Here is a 23,850-nt window from a genome sequence, read left to right on the forward strand (position 1 = left end):
AATGGTTCAAAAGTCCATCTCCAGTAGTTCATTCATTAATTCCATACGCTGAAACCTGTGTGAGCAGGACATGCTGGGGACCCTTCCCTGCATTCCCTCAGCTTTAAGGAAAGGACAAGGTTTATAGCTAGGCACATTTGTGCTTCCGTGCATGTGGAAGCTGCGGGAAGAAGGGACGAAGAAGTGCAGTGTAGCCTTTTGGCTGCAGCTCTGGGGCTATTTGATCCTCTTGACACTCCTTGGGAGGGGAGGCAAGCGTTGTTATCCCTTTTACCAGCAGCACATAGAAAACATGACAAAGAAGCAGGGACACTGAAGACAGAGTCCCAATCCCCAATCCGTGTCTTCTTTCTCATTAGTCAGCACATTCTTTGGTAGCTGACAACAGAAACCAGAAACCCTGACTGAGCCAAGCGTCTTGATTCCTTATGCTTGTTACTCTTCTTCTAGCTTTATCCTTGAAGCATGACGGAGACAACATTATTCTATACAGCGTACAGCCCTTATATTATGTGTTGTTTGGTTAAAGATTGCACTGGAGCATTAAGGGAGAATTTTCTTTTCTTTCTTCTTTTTTTTTTTACTTTTTTTTTTTTAATTATAAGGCCAAAAATGCATGTGACCTTATATAATCATTGAATGAAATGTCATCATCAGTTTAATACCCAATAGGAGAGGGAGAAAAGCAGTCCCAGACACATGCAAGGAAGTCCCAGGTGAGACAGAACAGTGTCCTAGTCCTGTAGGAAGCCGAAGTTAATGAGGTTGCTACTGGGCTACTGCAGAGTGCAGCTCTCTGGGACAGCAGCTAGCAGGCTGCTGTGTACTGGAGTCGGAGCAGGCTAAGGTTACCTTCACAGCTATAATTTCATTACTGCTGCTTTTTCACGGAAAGTGATTTTTTTCATTTGTTCAGCAAATGAGGCAGAGGAAGAATGGAGGGATATGTGGCACGGAAGTGATTTCATAAACCTCAGGCTGAATTCATGTTTCTTACGAGCTGGGAATGAGAAGATTGGGTTTGGTTCTTTTCTCACTATGGCTGTGATCTGAAAGTAGTGCTAGAGAAGCTAGTGAATTTGTATCACAGTGAAACTGGCATAAATGCAAGAGGGTTAGGGCCAATTTTTCAAATAATTGCTTAGTTTCTACGGGTTTGTCTAAACAACCATTCCTGGTTAATTCTGCTTCTGTACAGGCTTCTGATGTGATTACAGGAAGTTCATTCAATGAACTAGAGAGTCTTACCTCCTGCTTTGCCCACCCACAAATTAAGATCTTTACTTGCCATGTCAAATTTAAGGTGAAGGAGTAGATCCTTTTCTTTCAATGGGTTTTCAGTGCCTTTTAACGAAAGGAAATCCTCTAAAAGGCAAACATTGTAATACCTCGTATCTCCAAATTTTTTGCATGGGAAAGGTGGAGATCAAATTCTGTTCTAACTGTCTTTGAAGGGAGTTGGTGAGAACCAAGAATAAAAAACATACTGAATTTAGGAGACAGATAATGACAGTGAGAACCATACATAGAAAACATTTAATTCTAAGCTAGAGGAATGGACCTTACCAAGACCATTAAAAAAGAGCTAGGGGCCTTTCCTACACGTCTCAGCTGTCATAGGGATTATTGATGCCATGGCAGGGTAGAAAGAGGTGAGGAAGGGAACTTCCCTCTCCATTCATTTCAGACATGCTGCAGCTTCTAGCACCTGTTTAGATATTTATCTGCAAACTGAGGAAATTGAAAAATGAAGAGACCAAATAAGACTTACGTGCCTCAATACCATTAATGATCGAAGCCTGAACACTTTTGACCATAATTGTCTTCAGTGAGAGCTACAGTTCAGTTGAAAAACAGACTTTTAAGTAATTATTTGGTTTAGTTCTAAGTGCTTAAAATTAAGTACTGTGGTTTTACATTTAGAAAATGAGACTAATGGCACCCGTACTTAGAGGTAGAAGGCATTAGGATTATTCTGACATTGTTGTTCTTACTTCAGTAGACGTTTTCCCAGTTTAAGCATTCAGGGGTTCAGACCTCAGGCCTGCAGACTCACAATGCAGGTATGTGTCCGCTTAGAGAGTTCATTGTGTTGTAGAAATCTGGTCAGACCTTAACATGGTGGGATTGTAATGTGCTGTAAACTAATTTTAGAAGAACTCGAGGCTCATCATCCAAGTGTGATAGATATACTCCCAATTGTAGATGAACTTACTGACCAATTAAAAGAGATATGCTGTGCCATATTTGTGAAGGGAACTATCTAGCTTGCCAGGGTTTTAACTGGCTATGACATTTTTCACTTTTTTCTACTTCAAGTCTTGCTAAGGTTAGATTCAAACAAAACTTGTCGCTGTTTGGCAGTTCTTCACTGGCTTTCAGATACAAATGTTGGATGTTGCTGATAAAAGCCTTATATTTGCTGCCTTTATGTGACAAATGAATGCCAGATACAGTCTGGAGATAATTATTGAGCACTTAAGGGCAATTTACAGTACTTGTTACATTAGATGCAAACGCTGGTTTCTGCAAAGTCAAAAACTGTTTCAAGGATAACAAGTAGATCGAATTAATATAGCTGAAATTATATTGGATTGCTTCAAAGGCCATTTGTTAATGTACAGAGCACCTGAAAAATTCTCTTATTCTGAAAAAAAGTACCACCTATCCAAGCAAAGACAAATCAATACAGAAGATAACTGCAAAATATAGCAGAGCTGAAAGGAGACTTGGGGAGGATCTGAGTTAGTCTTATAGGAACACCATGAAAATATAATCTCCAAAATTTCAGTACAATTTTGTTTACAACCATTAAGAACTGTCCTACGTTTTACATGAAAAAAACCACGTTAATACCTAGCATTTAGATTGCATTTTTCATTTCTGAATTTCAAAGTGTCCTGCGAAGTCTGAATCATTATTGTCGTCTTGTAGACAGGTAAATTGAGGCACAAGAAATAAAGGAATTTATTCAGAGTTATGAAGCATGTCATTGATGGAACTGAAAATAGCAGTTGGCTTCCCTAAGTTACTGTCAACAAGTTATACCATGTCCCTAACAACATATACATCATTTTGCCCGTCTTCATCTGACAAAGCAGGACTCTTATTCCCTAACACTTTTCCTATTCCATTTGGGAGGAAAAAAAGGTTTAAATGCTGCTGAATTTGAAAATTGAATTTGAAAAGGAAGGTTTGGCATTTTTTAACAGAGCATTTAACTAATAAGAAGGAATTTGCAACCAGGCCTTGTATGGTTTTTTTTTTTTTTTTAATACATACATTTTACCTTTAGTTTTTCCAAATGCAGCCAAGTTGTCAGCAGAGAAGCTTGAATTAGCTTATATAGTTTGCTGCCAGTGTCCTGGATTTGACCTAAAATACAAAAATAAATAGTATAAAGAGTTTGTTTCCGTCTTAAACAAACAACTGGAAGAAAAAAAAAATCCATTAAAGTAAAGCTCTTTAAGTGGTGTGAACTGACTTCAGCAGAGCTGCACAGACTTACCTTGGCTGAAAACCTGGCTCAAAGTTACATTCAATTCCACAGCAGAGGAAATGTCTTAAGACATCCAGAGGAAGAAATATACAAAGTAATATAAAATACCTGGCAGGGTCTGTTTAATAAAGACTGAACTTAAATCATATTCCAGAGAGGAGCTGGTTAAAGCTTGTAATGAAGATATTATTTGGTGTCATTTGTTGTGGGTTCTTCAGCAATTATCTGGAATGTGGCTTGGGTGGCATCACTACACCCTCCCTCCCTCCAGCAGCACTTGAATCATCTTGTTGAATTTCAAGAGCCACTCGAGAGGAGAGAGACCAAGGCTGGTGTCAGATCCTGGCTGACAAACCACATTGGTTTTGCAGTATCTCATGCATTGTAGCAGGATTGCAAAAAGCATGAAGGGGGTTCTGAGAACAAAATGCTCTTGTATTTGAATTACTCAGAAAGAGCATCAGAGTAATTAAGAATGGGTAAACAAGTCCAGAGAGATGGAGAACATTATCCTCTTGACTGTTTGGCTGTTTCCAAAAAAGGACTGGGTTTAGAAACTGGTTTGAAAAACTTTTGATGCAGTTGTGCTATTCAGTTGCTTTCAATTTTTGCATCAGTGTAAATTCAACAAGAAGTAAAAATGTTAGAACCCCAGTAGGAACGTTTGTTTGTTTGCACCAAAGATAAACACAATGTTTGAACATATTCAGATTCCAAGGTATTTGTGCCTAGATGTAGGTCTGAACTTTTTCCCAATTAAGTTTGTCTTTGCTTGGAACGAAAAGGGATCAGAAATGTTGTGCATGACCGTACTCCTCTGAGGTTTAAAAAGCAGTTTTGTGAAAGGGCCCTGAACAAACATGAAAAGGTGATGGAAATATCAAATTATATCCCAGGATGTATCAGCAGACCTCTCATACTTCCAGTAGAAATAAGGAAGCATTAGTGCTATTGTGTACAACACTGGTGAGGATTCTTTTAGAAAATGTGTCTGGTTTTGGTCCCTCCTGTTAAAAAAAAAAAAAATTCTTCTAGAACAGGTAAAGAGAAGAGCTTCTAGATTGTTGAGGAGCGGAAAGTCCTTCACAGAAAATTATTGTGAAAGAGTTTGATTTATTCAGCCTGGTAGAGCAAAGGCTAGGAGGGGAGGTGATTATTCCCTGTAACTACATGAATCAGTTAAGCACCGAGGAGGAAAAGGGCTCTTTGAACTCAGAATAGCAAATTTTACCTAAGAAGAAAAGAGTATAGATTTGTGATGGATAAATGGAATTTGGAGAGCAGAGGAAGATTCCTAACCCTTACAGTGGTAGGTTTTTTGGGACAGTTTCCAAAGAGAGGTGGGCAGGCGAAGAAAGCCAAACAACTGTTTTTAAGACAGAGCTTGAAAATAGTGTTTTGAACAGAGCTCGTGTGGACAGAATGGACAGATGGAGAAAGATATGAGATCATTCTGCCCGAATCTGAAGTTATTCAGACATGAATAAGATCAAGTCCAGAAGTTAAAGCTATGACAGCCTGGCACTATGACCCAGATAATGAGACCTGTTGAGTGGGAGGACGTGTTAGCCTCGGCACAGCACTGCAGTAATGTAGCTGTGGATCTGCAGCTGGTTCATTTTAGGCCAGCTTTGAACACAGAGAGGAGTAAGATGTAGATATGTCTTTTTGTGCAGACATACTCTGAGTTTGGCAGAATAAACACAATTCAGGCAAAAAGCCATTTGTGCTGCTTTTGTATACGAGGAGGGAAAGCTACAGTGTGATGCTAAAGGCTTCTTGCAATGAACATAAAACCTTTCCCAGTACTCCCAGGCTGTGCCAGCCCAGGAGGAGAGCGTTTATCTTCATCTTCAGATTATGATTCCATGAAAGGTAGTGAGGAACGCTAATTGCAATGTTTATCAAGATAGCATGTTATGAATCTATTGTTTGGATTTCAAAAATCTACAACTGCATAGCCTGCTTCCAAAGCCCCCTTCCTGCAAAGAGCATACATCCTGCATAGCTTTATGTTTCTCTTACTTTCTGTCTTTCCCATGCTCTGAATTGTAATGGGGGACACTGGGGTGTGAAAGGACCTCGCCAGTCCTGCACCAGGCTGATGGTGCAAGGTTTGGGTTTCAAACCCAATTCTGAAATTCTCTCCACCTTCTAGGACCAAAAGAGCCTCAATCTCTTGACCATCAACACATGCTGTTCGTTTAGGGAGTGATGCAGAGGGGACGGATTGCCTGAAGAGGATTTAATGAGTTGTTGATTAACTGAAGGAGTTTTTAGTATTGTTTAATTATAGCTTTTCAATATACTTTGAAAGGCTTATAAATAATGGGAAAAGCTCCATAAACTCCAGAGTGTTTATGGGGCCTTTGTGGTCTGTTCTTCCCTCTTTCCACGTGACACCAGGAATTTTTTCTGCCTTTGTTGACATGCTGACAGCTTCTCTGTCCTCTAACCTGCAGGAGACTGACAACTACTGCTGTGGGGACAGGCCTTCGCTTAGGCTGGCTAAGATCCGTATGCAAGTGTGGAATTGCAGTCCTTAAGGAAAATGCTATTTGAACTGCATAATTAGAGGATATATTGTTATTTGTCAACCAATAGAGAATAAAGAAACCTATCTTTATCTAACATTTTATCATTAGTTGAAGCAGAGGGAGGATTTTTAAGTTCAATTTCAATAACGAGAAGATAATATAGAGCTGAAATTCTTAAATTAGCTGCTTTTATTGTAGTTAGTACTTTGGTTAATCTTTTTAATTTATCACTTAGTACAGGGCAATTACCCACCATATGGAAATAAGCCAAGGTTATTGTATTAGTGAGATGTGTTTGTAGTGTGCAGGCTGGAATGAAACCATACAGACTACTGTTATCAGTTGGTGCAATAGTGGTAACAGCTCTATTGAGAACTTCAGCTAGATTTCAGATGGTGACCTCTTGATCTTTCTTATCAGTTCAGTGGCAGGTAGAGAAGCTCTCCTAGGGAAGCTTGACTCACAATGATTAATGCTGTTCTTTCTTTAATTGAGAAGGGCCGATTGATAGGATAAAACTTTATGGATTTATTTCAGTCATTTGGTGGGGCAAATCGTCAATTATCATTATCTAAATTAACACAGATTGGCATAAAGGCAGAAGAAGTAAATTACTTTATGGATTACCTCAAGTACAGTACACAAGTAATTTATTTGGCTTAATGGATGTAATTTTCGACCTGGCAGCCTGATGTATATAGGTGCCTTAGGTTTCCACATGGAGATAATTATTATCTTCTCAATTCATTATTTGCCCATACCATGTGTGTTCAGTAGGTTCTGCTGATAGTTAACGCACAGGAAAAGTGTACTGCAGATTACAGAAGAGAGGAGGTAGATGCCAGTCCACTTCCATAGTGACAGAGTGTTATCAAGTGGTCATTTATTTTATGTTGGCTGACTTTTTCCTGTTTCCAGTGGAAAGAATTTGATTTCACTGTAGACAAGCAGCTAGCCCACTTCAAAAACCACACAAATAATTTGCTGACATCCTTAATGACAGCTTCAGCTGAAAAACTGAAGGAACCTTGTCCCCTGTAGCACATTTGCAGGAATCACTAGGAATCTCTTCTTTAAAATCCAAGCTGTATCTGTTCCGTGGACTTCATATTCTGGGGGTGACAGTCTAGCACTCTGTACCAGTACTGATGTCACTGCAATTTCATCAAGTTGCAAATCGCATTAGTCAAGACATCTCCACACCGCCCACACATTCTTAAAGCAAATAGTCGTTTCCAAAGTATAGAAAATTATTTCAGTTCTTGCTAAATTACTGGTCCTTAATGCTGCAAACATTTTAAACAAAATTGCTCTCTCAGTCTTTCATTATATATGAAGTAAAAATACCCTTGTGTTTTCCTCCGCTCCCTTTTCTTCTGTGAGAGGAACTGACATGGAAGACGTGTTCAGATGTGGAAGAGTTTGGGAATGGGAAGAGTGGAGGTTGTGGAACCCCAATTACTGCAGCCGTGCAGACTGGATGGGAAGAAGTTTAGGGTGGTTTGAAGAAGGAAGTTTTACTCTGAAAGTGATGATGGTATCTAAGAGATCTTTTTTTCTCCATTACGTACATACCTAACTTTAAGCCTGTGCTTAGAGGTCTTGAAATGCAGTATTGTACTTGTTTAGGACTCATTGACTTTCTTGAATTGGTGCCTAGGACTATTATTTTGTTCCATGTATATTGAAACTGTAGGTTCCTAAATGTGGTGCTACTACCTTCACCTGAACAGAGAAGGTAGAGTGGAAAATCAGACTTGTTGCTCCTTTTGATTTTTTTTTTTAGGGGCTATTGACTTTTTTAATAAGTTGTTATTATCAGCAGCATTTTGAAGGACAAATATAGCCTTAATGCAAACTGACAGCTTTAAGTATTCCCTCTGATAGCCAAATTCATCATTGCTGGCACGGCTAAATGCAAAGCATGTGTGGTTTCAGATTGTTACAGTGGCTCTGGACCACATTTGCTTACATGCAAATTGTAATCTCAAGGTCAAAAATAAAACTTTTTATTTTCAGTGCTTTTCTTAGCAGCCATTTACTTTGAATTAAAAGCTAATTAATTTCATACCACTTTCCTTTTCTTGAAAAAAAAGCTCCAGTAATGTCTAATAGCTCCCAGTGTTCAGGATGTACCTTTCAAACTGTAGGCATAGGTAGCCACTTCTAGGGTAAAATATTGCAGCAGTTGGAAGTACACAGCAAGAATGAAGATATAGTGGGAAAATACAGTATTTTGTTGAACCTAGAAAAAGAATTTGAGGGGAAGAATTCCATTTTCTGAAGTGGGTTCTGAGGAACACATGAGGTAAAATCCTTACCTATTTTGAAAGCGCAGAGCAGCTCTGTGAATCTTTGGGCCCATACTTTCAGTACACTCCTGCTTAGTTCACATGCAGAGTCTGCATAGACAACTCTTGCAGCATCTGAAAACTCAGAGAAAAAATTAGCTACAGAATAAAATAACTGCCTGAAGGTGTCCCCAGGTGTATTACCTGCAACACTGCTCCATCACTTTGAAAAGACACCTTAGTACAGGAAATTTGAGGTGACCTGGTAGCAGTATAAAAGTGTGTTCACAGGAAGAAAATACCAAGCAGTAATGGGACCTTTAATCTCCAGAGGAATATATGACCAAAGCTAGTAACTAAAAGCTGAATCTAGAGACATTCAAATGGAAAATGAGGCATGTTTTTAATAGAAAGGGTGATTGACCATTTACACAAAAATATCAGATGAAGCAGTGAGTTCTCTCTCTTCATCTTCCTGTCAGGAGGTTTTTAGGGAGATGTCTTTAGTGTCCTGAAGCACTTTCCCCCTGTTTCCCTATAGGATTGTATTTTTTTGATGTAGAGATGGTTGCATACCTACTGTTCTGTTTTTGTCCTAATTAGAGACCAGCTAAAAGTGAATGAATTGTGGTCCTGCTGTCACTCCATGTCATTGATTCATTACTCATTTACAGGAGAAAGTACTGTAGTAGATGAAATGCTCCCTCATAGCTCTATGGTAGCTTTGTCCCTCTAACTACAGCATGGTCTTGGATCAAAAATTAAAGTTCAGTTCTGAGTATGAAATATCAAAGCCAAGAGGACATGTAATGATATTCCTCAATAGATGATACTTTTGAATAAAATAGCAATGAGGATGGAGATCAAAGGAATCATTTGTTAGATGATGAAATGTTGATGATGGCTATTCCAATTGTATCTTCTGCTCTATTGCACACCTAGTTCTTTGACATAGTGTGGTCTCAGCTATTGGGATCAGCTTTAATTTACTGTAAGCTGAGATGAGCTGTACCCATCATAGTGACAAAAGATGTACCTGAACCTTTTGATGAGGCTGCAGATCTTTAACACATCCCGGACTTAGGTATTTTTTTCCCCTCACAGTTCAATGAACATCTACTTCAAGAGGCAGGGAGAGAGTGAATAGCTGTTTACAAAGATGTGAGCAAAGCTGTTTCCCTCAGGCCAACATACATTTAAAAATCCATTTTAACACATGCACTTATACTATCTGTTTCTCACAGAAACACTCGCTGCCTAGTGCATCTTACCACTTGCTAATTCTTCTGTCAAAGCAGGAGATGAAAAAGGCTACTTATGGTTTTCTTACGTTTATTGCTTCCCATCATGATACCTAGGGCTACACATAGATGTGGATAATTCTTCAGTCACAGAGAACTTGCAGGAATCAGGTGCCTACTGGAACAGGCTCTTGCTGGTCCCTCGAGTTAGAACCAGCCAAAGTTGATCTGAGAGGCTTGCTGCACCAACTCTGCTAGGGGAAACCTCACCTACAACGAACAGTCTCCTTCAGGCAGTTGCAGGAGATGTACAGTGTGGGTTGTATTGCCTTGTGACCACATCCAGTTGAAGGAACAAGACCAACGCCTCTTTTGCATCAGTGGCTATGGTTTTTTTCAAATGGGCAACTATTTTTGATTGGTGGTGATTAAAGTCAGTAATTGCACCTCCTAAACAAACTATTTGTGTACACTGGATAAGTCAGCTAATGGGCACTGACCTTACTGCAGTATGACTGTATGGCATGCATATGAACGAGAGAAGTACTGAGCAGAATGGCACCAGTCTGCTCCTCGGGTAGCCATCCAGACATCCTTTCCTGTTACACAGCAAAGCTGAATAACTCCAATATGACAAGAATCAAGGTTAAACTCTTTCCTCAGACAAACTTATTCTCTGCCTCTTCCTTGGATACTCACACTCTGTTCTCGGGTGATGTGGAGCCTGATGGACCCCAAGTTGTGTGTCTTTCTGAATAACCTCTCCTGACTCTTATCTTGCAATACTGTAGTACCTGTATGATATAGAGGCAGCATTGCTGACCTACATACAAGTGTAGAAAGACAAACCTCTTGAGACCTGAAAGTCATTGCTGAAGTGGCCAGAGGTTGTTCGTCCCACTCACAAGTACTCTGGCCTTTCATTCCAGCTGCAGATCACAATCTTTAGCATATAATAATAACAACACATTTTCAGAAACACTTTATTGTGCTTTTGGGTGATTTTCAATATATTTCACAGCTTGTATGCCTTGTGTGGAAGCACCTGCTTGATTTTAGAAGTGGAGATTGTTGTACTTTCCAGACAGAAATGATTGGGACCTTATGAAAATCCAAACTACTTCTTGGTCTAAAGAAAAAGTAAAGTTAATGCTTAATGAAATGCATGATAAGCAATAACATATGTTGCCTTCTGTGAAATGGTTTTTGATGACTTCTCTTCAAAGTGATGCATTGTGCAAATTATTCCCTTTGTTATGAAAAATACCAAAATATTGACTACATTGCAGATTTTATGTGGCTGCTGAGTTCTTTTGAGGTGTAAGCTTCTCACAGAAAGTGGGGGAAGTGGTAGGTCTGATTGCAATCTACTGGATAGAAGAACCACCTTCTGACCAAGGCAGCACATTTCTCCTGTCAGAACAGTTTCACTGTTGCGTTTCCATGGAGGACTATTGGTAATGGAGTGGAAGACTAGTTTAGCCATGGGAGTGTGTTTTACACAAGTGTTTCAAAGACTTTTCGATACTCTGTACCATTTTCTGCAAGGAACTAATTCAGACTAGGTAGCTAACTACTCCATTTCCTTGGTGCTTTAGCTGGGAAGATAAATGGCCCTGAGGCTCTCCAAAGAAGCTGTAAAACTGTTGTCTTTTTGTGAGTGGAAAGGTTGAGCATTGCTGGCTAGATCTAGGCACCATGCAGGGGTATTGTACAGCTCTGCCAGGGCTGTTTGCTCATCCGTGCTGTCCCAGCCTGGGTTTGCTTGGCAGTATTTCCAGTGTGCTTCGTTTCTGACACACAGCGCTCACTGCTTTCCTTGGCTTCCACACAGGCCAGGCCTGGCATCTTCATTCTGAGCTGAAGTTTGTAGATTAGCTAGTCCATTATGGACAACTACAGCTTTGAATGTTCCAGTTCACAACCCCAGCTCCTGTAAACACTTCTTTGTGGCCTTCAGCATCTCTGCAGCCCTAGTCCAATGCTTTTTGCCGCTGAAAAGCAAATCTGACTTAAGTTCTGCTTTCATCATTCCTCACAATGTGTTTTTGTCCTGGTGAGCATAGTTGCAAAAACTTGCTCCGAGCTAATCATCTGAGCACTGAATGATCAGGAAAAGCCCCCAAGCTGCACTGTGGCACTTCTGAAATAATTTTCTCAAGATCATTTAGTGGGTAAAGCTATTTACAATTTCACTTCACTCAGGAATAATTGCAGGAGGGAAAGAACCATAGATGGAGAAAATAAATCCATTATATTTATGTGAATGCATTATTATTTATTTGCTTATGCATGGAACCACTCTTAATAGTCTGCAGGAGATGATTGTGAGTTCTCTGTTCTCTTTGCATTTAATAAACCCCTTTGCAATCTCTGCAGTCCCTGCAACTGATTATTTTGCAGGGTATTATAAACACAGCTAATCCCCACCTGGAAGAAGTAGTTGGCCATGCCAGCAAACAACTCTTAGAGGCGTGCGGTTGTACAAACTGTGTAATGGAGAGAAAGGATGCTGGTATCGGTGAGTTATGTGCAACGACTGCCGGCCTGAGACATTATCAATACGGCCATTATGCAGTATTAGGTGCTGATCACACAGGCCCCTGCCAAACTCCTCTGCACTCAGCAGCCTGGCAGCTGCATATTGCATGATTGAATGACACTAATGAAAGGAAACACAAGTGAATTCCAGGTTTTTTTATCCACTGATTGTAAACTATCTGTATATCTTGGAGTAGAACTCCATGATGCCTGGTTTTGTACTAACAAAGTGTGGTATTTTGACTCAGACTTGGATTTCTAACTTGGGCTCCTGGGTAAGGTAATGAACCTGAAACATTCTTTCAGTGGCATACAGACTTGTACAAATGTGATTTGCTTTACATACCTGAATTCTCCACATAGAAAGGGTGGCATGAAACTTAACTTTACCAGATGTACAGCAATTATGCATGTAAGTAGTTATCTACAAATTTGTTAACCTGTAACTTGTTTGTTTATGCAAAAGCTACTCATTGTTTATCTTGGTGTAGAGAAGCAACACTGGATATAAGAATTGCATAGCAGCAACATTTGAAAGATGTGATTATTGGGAGGGTAGTTAGAAGATAACATAAACCATATTCTTTAGGGTGTTTATCTTGGGATGGATGAACCTTGCACTGGATAGCCATTTTCACACAGCAGTGAAAGTGCTTATGTTAAAAATTAATAAACTGATTTGAATTGTACATAGGAAGTTATGTTCAGATCTGAAGCTCCATTTGAGTTATTTAGGTCTAAAGGTTTAACTTTGAATCCAGCTGAGCTGATAATGCCTGAACTGTGCCTTTTAGGTTTTAGTCGAAGTATTTCACATGCTGTTATATACATTATTTATGACAGGGATTCCAAAACATTTAAAGATACATTATCCTTTGGGACATTTCCTCACTGATTCTCAACCCACAACATCCTGGCAAGAGCAATATCAATGGCTTGCATGGAAAATTGAAATTAGGAATGTGTATATTTGTGTCTTTCGTTTTCATGCAGTTCTGTCACTGGAAATAAGGAGACAGAGGGAGAACTTTGTAATGAAACTGTTCTTCCCAGAGAGCCAAGAAATGTCTTGTGTACCCTTTGTGCTCTGCAGACCACAACTAGGGCATTTCTGCTTTGTGGCACAAATCTATTTTCTTTTTAGCTTTGTATGAAGATGACTTTGCTTTTGTATTAATAATATGCTGTCAGCATTATAGCAAGGGCCTTGCATGAAAAATGTATTCTCTTATACTATGGCACCCTGTAGTTCTTAACTCTTACATACTCTTAAAACTAGGATGAGTGGAACTGTGTCAGTCCGCAAGTGCAGAACAGAGTCAGAGTTCTGATGTGGTCTGGCATTGACATCGTGGGATTTTTACTGTATCTTAAGGTATAAATTCCAAAACATTGGTTCTCTATGTATTTCAGATTCTGCGTTATACTAAAGTATATACCACAGGATGATCACTTGAAAGTCCACAGTAGTGTTAAGGTTACAACGGAAGAGCTTCTGCTCCAAAAAGCACATTCATCTGCTACATGAGCTGAAGGAGAATCTTTGTCAGTGTTAATTAGCTCTAATGCACAGCTGGATGGTCCTGATCATATCCAGTCAGAAGTCAAAATGGTCAGAAGTCAAAATAAAAATTAAAATATTATAATAAGTAGAAAAAAATGTAAAACCAGTGCAGAAATATAGTTATCCTTTTCCTAAAATACATTCCCAAGGAGCAAAAAATTTTCCAAGGTCAGAGGTTTTATTTACATCTTTGAGTTTAAATCATCAGTGGAATTCTCTTCTGTGAATTGGTCTAATGACTTTTTGAGTCCATTTATACTTGTTGTATCCTGCAAAATGGATATCACAACTGTGATTATGAATTGTGTGGAAAAAGCCTTTCCTTTTATTTTTCATAAAGCTTTGGCTTGCTGATCTGGTGTCTCTTTCTTATTGTGAAATAGTGACTAATTATTCCCTATTCATCTTCTCTGTGCCTTTCATGGCATTGTGTATTTCTCTTGTAAATCTCCCTGTGTCTTCCAAGTTGAAGAATCTTAGTCAGTTTAATTTCTCTTTGCACATCAGCTTTCCTCATTTTTCCCTTTTCTCCAGTTCTGTTCTTTCTTTCTGAGGCAGACTTCTACTAGGATCATTTTACCTCTGCAGAAAGCACTAGTATGTGTGTTTGAAATACATCTTCAGTTCAATGTACTACTTATCAGTAAAAGGCAGCCGATTTTGAGCATGGGTGATTACCCTCTATTGCTGAAAGGTATACCTGAAGCGGACCTCTGTGCACGCCTGATGGGCACTGATAGAGACCCCAGATCGCATATTGATGTGTGCAAACTACAGTCCATCATGGGAGACTCGCTGCGGGTTCCACGATGCAGTTTAGAAAAGCTTATCCACATCTCACTGCCCTCATTCAAGACCTTTGGATTTCAGAGGACACTGGATTATGCCATAGCAGAGATTGAACTGGACCTTGGTAGGGTTTTTGCCCCTTTTCCTTGTTGGCACACCACTGTAAGCTTTTCCCTAGGTTAAAGGAAGAAGGAGAGTTTCCTAGAGCTTCACCAGCTCTATTCTCTGTCCTGTCTCAGTTCTTCTAAGGTGATGGTGCAAGGATTTGAAAGCCTTAGATGTTTTGTAGAATAGCTGGAAGGAATGCCAGCCTTCACTTTTTACTAATGCATGTAGCGTTACGGAAGCTATACATATTTTTACAGAAGAAATTAATAGTCTAGGATTTGAATCTTCTCCTGTTCCATGTGTGGACTAAGCCCTTCTTTTTTTCTAATCAGATGACGGTACTTGGGCTCTCATATAAAAAGTATTCTCTCAACTATAAATCATCCTAGAAAAATGGAAGGAATATGGGGAAATTAAATGGCATTTTCCTAAGTCCCCATAGGAAATAAGAAATCACCACTTAATATTTGAGATGGGGGTGGAAGGAACTGAAAAGATAAAGAAAAACAAGGATTCTATAGAATTCTAATGCATATTTAATGTGGTGTCTTGATTTCTTACCTAAAGTTAAATAACTTCATCTTTTTAAGGAATAACTCTGTTATAATAACATTAGCCTCGGTGGTAGAATCATGTGGAGCAACTTACGTAATATTTTGATTGACTTCCATAAGTGAAAATACCAAGTGCCTGCGTTCATTTACAGAGTATTTTGCCCATATACAACACTGGCACAGCTATTCCATTGCATGCACTTTTCTAATTCTAATCTTACTAAGCTGGAGTATATAGACATTAAATATCTTGGCATGCCTCCTGTTGGTGGAAGTCACCTTCAGGGAAACCAGAAGGGTGGTTATTCTTGCAGGGCATAAAAGGGACTGAGTAGTAATAGAGTAGTGTACACAACCATTTAATCAGATTCTGAAAGTTGTCCCATCCTTACAGGAGTCACAGGCAGTATCTAATATTCTATTTAGAATCAACATAATTTTGTAAATGGTCGTCTTGTTTCAAGTCAAAGGAGAGGCGAGGCTGTACGTGTTTCTGTGCAAGACCATACAGCTGACTGCCTGCTGAGCACAAAGCGCGCTTGTCTCTTCAGATCATTTGCATGTTCTTCTTTGGGTTTTACCTAGTCTCATTTATAACAAATGGTAAATGGCTTACAGAGAGTTCATATGTGACGAATAAGAATCATGAGGAAATACTGCTGTTAGTCATGAGACATATCTTCAGGGGAAGATATTTTATTGTGATTATGAGCCATGGCTATTAAAACCTATCATCCAGTGAACTTCAGTATACTCTGTGATACTTGCTTGACCACTTATGACAACACTGATTGAGCATTAATTATTTATAATTGAAATAACAGTATAAAGTGTGATTCTACAACTGATGAGAGCAGGAAAGTATCTTTCAAGAGACAGGTCAAAAAGCATACTTACATCTCATATGCTGACGATCCATCACTCTTAAATTTTAAATCATTACTCATCAAAGCTGCCAGCAGCAAGTCACGCTGTGATGACAGTCCCCTGATTTTCATAACCAGAAAAGCTTGAAATAGTTAAAAGATGGACAGAAGAATTGTAGTAAAATGGTAGGGTCTGCTGTTTCTCCCAGGAATTATTGGAGAATATAATAGGGAAATGGGATTTTGAGTTGTGAAGAGATTGGATTATAAAAGAGGAAGTCTTCATGCAAAATGAATGCTCGTTTCACAGAATCACAGAATCCCAGGTTGGAAGGGACCTCAGGGATCATCTAGTCCAAGCTTTCTAGGAAGAGTGCAGACTACACAAGATGGCCCAGCACCCCGTCCGGACAACTCTTAAAGGTGTCCAACGTGGCCGAGTCAATCACTTCCCTGGGGAGATTATTCCAATGGTTGACTGTCCTCACTGTGAAAAATTTCCCTCTGGTGTCCAATCGGAATCTCACCATAATAATTTTAGCTTCCCACCACTAACATTGTCTTGTGTATTTGAAGGTACAAGAGCAGGAAGTAGGAAGGTCATGCTAAGACGTTGTATCATGAAGCAGTACAGTCTCTGAGATGCCCTTGCTATGCGCAGTTCCCTTGAGGTTTGGATGTATAGAAAGAGGAGTTCTCCACTTTATAAGGAGTGATCTTGAAGAAATCCTGGCCACAACATCAGTCTGTCTGTGTCTGTTGCTCTGCTTTTTAACACACCCAGTGATGTGTTATTTAGGAGGGAGTATACTCCTGTTTAGAATGGAAATAAATTTAATGTATTAAAATGAAGCTGATGAGGAATGAGGACCTAGTCAGAAGTTCTAATTTGCAATTCAGTTCCTGAATTTTGTTCTACATCTAACCCTTCTGACAGCCTTATTAGTAAATAAACCTATCCATTTTCTTTGAAACATGTCAGCCAGCATTGTCTAAGTAAGTGAAGGCACAGCTCATGGAAATAATGGGACTTGCCCAAGGGAGCAAACAGCAAATAAAGATATCCTGGTTCCTAGTGGACTACTTACATTAAGCATTGGAGGAAAAAAAAATTCAAGGAACTAACAAAGAACTAAAGCCATTTAATAAAAAATACAGTACAAGAAAGAAAGATAATTATTACTATAGTGTTAACTACAGAGCATGGAATTCACTAGCAAACCAAATTGGTCATTTACAGAAAACTATACTGATGTTTCTCAAAATTATCCCAAATTCATAACTATTCAGGACTGGAACAACTCAGTAAATGGTATTTCAGACAATGAACCTGAAATATAAAAATGGAAGGCCCCACAAATGTTAGCGTGCAAATTAGAGATAAGAAAGACCTAACAGGCCATGCCAAGTGTGGTGTGTGAGTACATGTGGTGTAAATTATGTTTACATATGGTACTTCCCATATGGAAAAGTCCTGTGTATTGTTTATCGTGAATTCAGAATTATAATCTTTCTCTAGGGGCTGTAAGACTATTGGGAAAACCTGCTTCGAAGGCTGTAGCTCTTTGGAAGACTTTAAGAGGAATTTCTGAAGCTTTCAGTGAACTGTGTTAAGTCCCATTACTTTCTACAGGATTTATATCTATTTCAGTTAAAATGACCAATAGACTAAGGCATCTAGCATTTTCCTCTGAGACACAATTTCATAGCCAGATAGAGCTCGCTATCAAGAACTGGTTTTGCTAATAATCCTTAATTTTTCTTTTATTGCTCCCCTAGAATTTTTCACAACAAATAAAACACTGTAATTAACCGTGTTTCCTTCAGCATGGAAATGTTGGCCATAAATTAGATCTCTTGCTGTCAACAGCAGGTTTTTATTCTCCTAGGAGCAAACAACAAGGCACTTCTCATTAGATACAATTTGCAGGCCTCAGAAGGCTTGATTACCAAAATTTGCACAAACCTGTCTCTATATTCCTAGGGTATAAAAAGGGATAAAATTGGGCCAGAGTGCTGGTGTTTAAACCTGTAGCTCAGCATCTTGGCAGGCATAGGTCAGCAAGGAGAAATCCTTTTAATGCGGACTCCCAGAACATAATTAGTACCTGACTCTAAGAGGCAAAGAAGGTGTTTTGATTCCAACATACGTTTGTGCTGCTCTTCTGATGGCTCTGAAGGAGCGACAACAAGGCCGATCTTTTCAATCTAACATGATTTTAGAATGTTTGTTGCCCATATTCAGATAAGGAAGGTATACTGGCACAGGTTTATCTGTGCTGATAGCAGGCTCCGTGGCTATAGGGAAATGTTGATACCATATTTCAGCATCTCTCATCTCAACATCTATTCTTTAGCAGATTGAAAAGAATAATGGATACTTGAGGTGCTGTACTGTAGTGAATTGTCAACGGTCAGAATGGGGGATTCTAATGGGGATCATACGTCTTGTCTTATACATCATCTCGTAGTAAACACGTATTATCTTTTCTCCTTCCTTTGCCCTCTTAATTTTTTTTTTCTTGCAGACTTGCTTTGACATGTTTTCTTCTTCCTCTGTCCATTTTTCACTCTTCTCACACCATATTTGACATTTTCCCTTTTCTTCTCATGCATACTCATTTATTTTTCCTTTTTCTTTCTCTTCTGTTTTCATATCTTTTTCATCATAATTGTGGACCAGCCAGACAAAAATATACCTCACACTTTAGACAGTTTGGAAAGGTAAATTTGGAAATATTCACTGTGGGGTGGAATTGTGCAAGGGTGTTGTGAAAATGGGAGAAATTTGAATGAGAAAGTGTGGAGCTGCATCTCGTGCTCCAAGTTTCTGTCTGTATGTGGTATCTCTGAGTCCTGAAAGTAGTGTTAAATCCACTAAATCCTGCACTCTGTTACTATCAGTGGGGCCACAGAGCAGGTTCTGGAACTGTAGATTTCTGATCAGTATTTGGTATAATCACAGTATATTGAAAGAAGCATTCACACATACGAGATACAAGAAAGGTAATTCATGATGTTTTCTGATGAAATGTAAGGAGTTGAAGAGGTGATTAGTAGTTTGCTGAGAGCACGCTACAAGTAGATGCAAATATCTGTGGAGTTTGTATTCTAACTGGTAGATTTTATTTGCAGAGCCTGGCAATTTATTAATCTAATTCTAGCTAATTGGTATATTGCTATCCTGTGTATAGTACATACATCTGGATTTATCCATTATGCCCATCATGACTGTGTATGGGCACCTTATATAGATACATCTTATAGTTATGTTCTGTAAACAAGGGGAGGGGAAGTTGCTCTGGCTAGACTTTCGAATTTTCCGAATGTTGTCATTGAAAAAGGCTTCTGACGAGTCTGGGGTGAAGATAAAATTAACGTAATGTTCTCACTGCAGTCATTGGCAATAGACATCACTGGAAAACAGGGCTGTAATGAAATGAAATAAACATCCATGGTAAAAAATATAGAACAATAATTGATTATAACCTAGAAATATGATTCTAATTTATTCCAGGGCCTTTTTACAAAGCGATGGTGGTATAAAAGACATACAGAGGCAATATAGAAGTGCTTTAAAAGAATACCTGTTTAAGGATCTTTTACATTGAACTAGTAATGTGGCCTTAGTATAAGTAAGAATGAGGTACTCCATATATCCAGAGTGATTTATAGTGAGAGACGCATAGGTCTGCAGCTTGATGAATGCACCAGTAAAGACACAGCCAAGAAAGGATACCCAGTAATGTGCCTGTTCAGGCCTAGGCCCTACAGCTTCTTTCCTGCTGGAAGCAAAATATCTGCATGCAGCTATTTCTTGCTGCTTAGGCAAAAATACTTAAAAGAATCTTAACAGTGTGTCTTCTTATGTAAATCAAAAGCAATATAAAATTTCTACCATTCTTTCCTCTAGTGTCTCCACTTGGTGCCTTACATTTGCTCTAGTCTCTGCAGGGTTGTGTTGGATGCTCTCCTCCCATCTGACTTCATTCTTTCCTTCTCTTCGGTGGATGCTTCCTTCTCTCATGTGCCAGCTATGCATTTTTTGTAAATGTGAGTGTTAAACACCATATATTTGTGATGTTTATTCCAGCTGTCTCCCTGCCTTGCTCTTCTTGTTGTCTGCTCCTGGAGTCACATGGATCTTGCCAGTGACCCTATCTGCAGCATTGTTAATACTGTCTGAGCTTTCTGAAAAGCTTGATCTCAGTAAGACACTGAGTGAGCCCCACTCTCTCTAGTACCAGCCCGTCTGCTGAATCCTCTGATGCAGGACTGCCTCTGACTCCCTTTTCACATGGATTTTTTGTCTATGTAACTCCCATGCAGGCAGTGGAGGTAATCTTTCCTGGCACCGGTCTAAGCAGAAGACAACTCCTACTCAATGACTGCTTTTATTTTGTTTTTCATATGGCATCTAGCATTCTAGTGTGCCTGGTATGAACAATATTGTATACATGTTTATCAGCAATACAGCTCAAGAGAGCAGCCTTGGTCTTGTAGCCATAACTGTGGTGTTAGAGCCAAGGTGTTCAGTAATATTCTGGTTAGCCGTGCCAGGTTAGCAGCTGCACTTATGTTTAATGAAGATGGCTAAGAACCAGAGGAAACTATTTTCTCACTTGCTGGATGTCTTTTAGCTAGAACTCAGCAAAAGCTAAATGATGTGTAATCTCTAGAATACTTTGTACATATCTGACTATGCAAAATTAGTTTGTGCTCTATGACAATAAATGAAGAAATGACTGTACCGGACTCATTTTTTTTCAAATGTTTCTAGAGATTTTTCTGTAGAACTTCTTGTCTATGGTGCCTTCAATCTGCTTGTATCGGGGTATTCTGATTCTGTGGTGTTTAGGATGATCTGCCTTCCAAAGCTGAAGAGGAGAATATTTGTTTCATTATCTGGCAGGGTTGCTTACAGAAATGAAGTCAGTGTACCCAGGCAGATAGGAAAGATCACACTGAGGTGAGAATCACCTCCCTTTGCTGCTGCAGGAAATGCTTCAAGATGTAACTGGAGTGTTCTTAATGCAGTAGAAATGCATAGCCACCAAGCAAGCAAAGTGATTTGCTGTTCTTAAAAACTTCTTGTGTTATTTTGTCTTGTTCAACTTTCATTAGCACTTTTTGACCAGTAGTCATTGCATGCAAAATCTAACTGGTTTGGTAAAGTTTCCAGGGTTATTATATGACTTTAAAACTCAAGTCTGGCAACTGAGACAAAACCAAATAAGGAAATGCAGTCGTGTGTGTCTCTCTCTCCATCTTGTTTCTGCCTCATTTTCACTTCCGTGTGATGTTATTGAGCTACCGGTTTTTGCCGGAGCTGGGACTGCACCCTCAGCATGTTCTGCTGATGAACTCTACATTTTCTGTCCACTTCAAAGCACCATTTAGATTAAGATCTCTGTCCAATATGCCTCTTGAAACACCCTCTGTAACTAGCTGGGATTTAAGGACTTAGATGATAAACCACTGGGATGTAGTTGAGACTTCAACTTAGAGTTGGGATCTAGGAAATAACCTAAATAAACTAAAATTGTCAGAATTTTTGGTTTTTGTGTCATTTGGAAGGGGACCATTCCAGCAGCACTGTGCCATCAGTGAAGGAATAGTATAAAAAGAGAAAAGTCCTTTTCTTCTGGGTCATTGACACTTTCGGTAATGCAGTGTCCAGGGGGGACATTGACTAATTATTGATTAGAGGGGTGAGAACTCCCAGAAATCACTCCACAGCTAACTTCTCAGATGATCTGTCTTCCAAGTACCTAGCAGACCTTATCCAGACCTTTTTTAAATTTGTGAGATCACAGAATCTCAGAATAATAATAAGCAGCCTTAGGAAATCATCTCATCTGTCCTGCCTCAAGGCAGGATAAAGTATACCTGTGTCATTCTGGATGGATGGTGATCAAGGCTGTTTGTAGAGACTTCCAGTGACAGAGACTGAACAACCTCCCCAGGCAGTCTTTGCCAGGACTCCAGCAGTTTAAGTAATGGAAAGCCTTTCCCAGTATGTAACTTGGACCTCCTTTTCTCCAGCTTAAGTCTGGTATTCCTTGCCTTATCCACCCCTGGACGAGGAGTATGGCTTATTCCCTTCTTTGCAGAAGCCTTCAGGTACTTGAAGACTACTATCATGTCTCCCCACTGTTTGTTACTGATAGATGACAACAAACAAAAAGGTATATGGAAAGAAGGAAGGTTGGTAAAAGCAGAAAGATGGATGAAGGTGAACAGCTCTTGGCCATCATAATCTTAAAGTTCGTGTTTAGATTCTTTTATGGTCTAGGCCTGTTTAATTTACCCACTTTAATGGTTTTTTATACCGAAAAGGAATCTGGCCTCAGATTTTCTTTATAGATATAAAACGTAACCTATGCTTGTTTTTTCCTCTCTGGTATCCAGACCACCTGAATTCATTTCTATAGTTTGTTTTTCCTTTTGCCATATAAGGACAGATTAGGAAGATGAGGTATGGAGGGAAAGAGGAAAAAAAGACATTAAGCCTGTTTTATTTTTCTGGGTTCTGTGCAGAAAATTACCCAACAGTAATATGTAGTGTAATTAAGGAAGAGCATGTCTATGCTGCATGGATTAGACTGATTCCATGATGCTTTTATCAGTAACTTCAATTTTGTCATTGACACCATTGTAAGCTAAATCAGCGAGGAAAATATTAGAGAGAGCAAGACAGAGACTGAGACAGCTAGAAGCAATCCAGCTAATGGAAAGCATACCGAGTAAAATGTTCTGCTTTTGAAGTATGCTGACATCTCATTTTTTTTCCCCTTTAATCCAAACTTGTTTATCTGCTGAAGTAAACAGGAGCTCAGAAACAGGTTTTGCCTTTCTCTTAACCTCCTCTCACCCAGCCAACTAAGCAATGATTCTAGCAGAGACTTGTAAATCGCTTGCTGTACTATTCCCCCCACCCTTATCTAAAGTAAACAGGAGCTCAGAAACAGGTTTTGCCTTTCTCTTAACCTCCTCTCACCCAGCCAACTAAGCAATGATTCTAGCAGAGACTTGTAAATCGCTTGCTGTACTATTCCCCCCACCCTTATCTAATCTTTTTCTTTTCTCCCTCCCTTCTTAGGTGTGTTTTCTTCCCTTTTTCTTCCTTCTTAGATATGTACTTTGCAGCTCGTTGTAGCTTAGTCCAACCATAAAGGTGTTAATTAGCTTGCAAGCACCTGGCTATGCAGTAGTTCATATGTCTGTTGTGTTCCCACTGGGCAGGATAAATAAAGCATTAAATCATATTTGCTATTAGAATTATTAACAAAGTGCAATTTATACAAGGGGTCTGCTGCTATTGTGATCAAAAGAGAAGCATAAAAGATGTCAGGAAGCATATGCAGTTTTTTGGTACTGTCTTAAATTTTTGAGGACTTGGAAATTCTTCTTGAAACTTGATAATGACTAGAGAAATCCCCTAGAAATACATTGGTGTTTTAATGTACATCATGGTTGTTTGATCTTTCCTCATATTCTTCCTCTGACTTCACTCTGTTGGCTTCAGTGTATCCTTCAGGGTTCATTTGATCATAACTTTACGTTTCCTAGTTTAAGCTCTGGAATTGTTTGCATCCTACTTTACTGAAAAACAAATTGCGCAGAGGGGAAGCAAGTCTTTCCTGGAGGGACTTTTGATGCGACCTGGGTGTAAAATAACATGGGGACACCAGGAAGTGGGATGCCTGATTTCGGCTTTTCATGGCATCAATTATCAACCTTGGCAGAAGAAGCCTGGGAAGGGATATTAGCTTCTGTGTTAGTTCCTGGGGATGTAAAAATTGCAGCGTTAAGCAGGTGGGAGAAGGGTTAGGAAGGGGCATGTGGAGAGAGTCTCTT

General features: G+C 39.3%; 1 protein-coding gene across 4 annotated transcripts in view; it reads left to right on the forward strand.

The window, feature by feature from the left end:
* NRXN3 (neurexin 3) overlaps window positions 1-23,850 on the forward strand; it is a 971,499-nt gene that overhangs the window by 633,795 nt on the left and 313,854 nt on the right. The gene's annotated exons all lie outside the window — the stretch shown is intronic.

This window comes from Phalacrocorax carbo, chromosome 9, assembly GCF_963921805.1.
Source record: "Phalacrocorax carbo chromosome 9, bPhaCar2.1, whole genome shotgun sequence".
Lineage (NCBI taxonomy): Eukaryota > Metazoa > Chordata > Aves > Suliformes > Phalacrocoracidae > Phalacrocorax > Phalacrocorax carbo.